Source organism: Austrofundulus limnaeus, unplaced genomic scaffold (genome assembly GCF_001266775.1).
Source record: "Austrofundulus limnaeus strain Quisiro unplaced genomic scaffold, Austrofundulus_limnaeus-1.0 Scaffold514, whole genome shotgun sequence".
In the NCBI taxonomy this organism is placed as follows: domain Eukaryota; kingdom Metazoa; phylum Chordata; class Actinopteri; order Cyprinodontiformes; family Rivulidae; genus Austrofundulus; species Austrofundulus limnaeus.
In genome coordinates, this window is record NW_013952916.1 from 177,624 (window position 1) to 179,477 (window position 1,854).

Sequence of the window (1,854 nt, forward strand, 5' to 3'; positions counted from 1 at the left end):
ATTTCATGTCATTAGCACCTCTAGTAATATATTTACTGAGAAAAATGTTGACGTGTTCAATTCTTATTTTACCCGCTGTATTCGTGTATTGTGGACATGAATGTCCACTTTCTTTCATTGATTCTAACACAACTTCTATCCCGTTCAGTTTTTTTATGGAATCGGCATTGTAAAAATTGTTTATTGATAAAACATTTAGTAATAGCAGTAGGTAAATACCGTCACTCCTGGTCCTTGAATATGAGGAAATTGGTCCAGGAAAGTCATTGAAAGGTCCTTGAATTTGATGTTAACCAAGGTGTGGGAACCTGGTTCTAATTTATAAATCTTTTTGTTTTTATTTTCAGTGACTGAAATGTCTGAGGATACCAAGGGCTACACTGTTCACAGTGAGTGATCTCTGTGTGTGTGTGTTTGTGTTGTTAACAGACATGAGTTCGTGTGATTAAGTCGTCTTTTGCAGGTTATATTTCAGATGTTGTCCTCTCACACAGAAATCACCCTGCAGCTGTTCCTGACCGCCATGCTGTGCATTGCAGCGATGCTCTTTGTGTGTCTCTTCACAATCTTTCTTCTGATGGTCGTGAAACAGAAAAAATCAACCCCACGCAAGAAAAGAGAGGTCACTTTCAGACTTTTTTTTAGCATTGAGCTAAATATAAAGCTAACAAAAATGAAAAAAGTACAACTTAAAAGGGTAACATTTGTTCTGAGGTGATATCATTTTGTTATTTATTCTTCCTGCAGCCGTCAGAAGATTATGAGACGATGATGCCTGGTGGTGCACAAGCTGAACCCCAGCCCTGTTGCTACTGTCCACATGGAGACTGCACTGATTTTTCAACGATACCGAGACCCACAGCTGACCTCTGCTCCCACCAGGTCTCATGTGGCCAACGTGAGTCTGTTGTCTCCTTGAGCCACGGGGATTATGTGGACGTGGACGTACCGGGACACGTCTGCCAGTATCACCATCTGGACCGCAGCCAACTGGAGGAGCACGTATACCACAGTCTTCATGGAAACCCCGGCACCAAACCGATTGTATGACTGTTAATCAACACAGACTGGAGWTGTGTGTAAATAATTTGCTGATTGAAAGCCGCATGCTTCCACTTTCAAATATAGATGAATTTCCCGGTGGTGCAGTTGGTAGTGCTGGTGCCTTTCAAAGAGAAGTTTGTTGGGTTGAATCCGGAGCTGGTGACCTTTTTTTGGCTGCAGTTTGCATGTTCCTGTCTGTGCAGCTGTAGGGTTTCTCCCACAGATCATAACATGAAGTTAGGCTAACTGGCAACTCTAAATTGTCCCTACGTGTAAGTGAGACAGTGAATGGTTGTTTGTGTTTACGGCAACGTTCACACTACAGGTCCTAATACTCAATTCTGATTTTTTGCAAAATATCTGTTTTCTTTTTAGTCAACGTTCTTAAATGCGACCTCCATCAGACTCCAGTGTGAACCCGTCATGACAATGATGCAGAAAATGACAGGATGTCACGCTCAGCTCATTGTTTACAGTAGTAGATCATGGATGCTACATGTTAGCATGTTGATTCTGAAGTTGTGCAATCAGAGTCGATTAAATAATTATTTGACATGCTTGTTTAGTTAGTTTACATTTGAATCTGCTTCTGGTCGAATGCTCCGGTGTAGCATGTATTTATGGAACTAAAATGCTAAAACTATCAATCCAGTAASCTTAATATCGAGACCCAAGTTACTATTAAACATTTCTGTGGACCATCAGTCCTTCAGGACATGACAAATTAAAAGTTAAAAAAGACAAGTGAGGTGAAATAACCACGTCTTCTGGTTCTGCGGAACTGCTGTTGCTCAGTGAAGAGAGAAACTC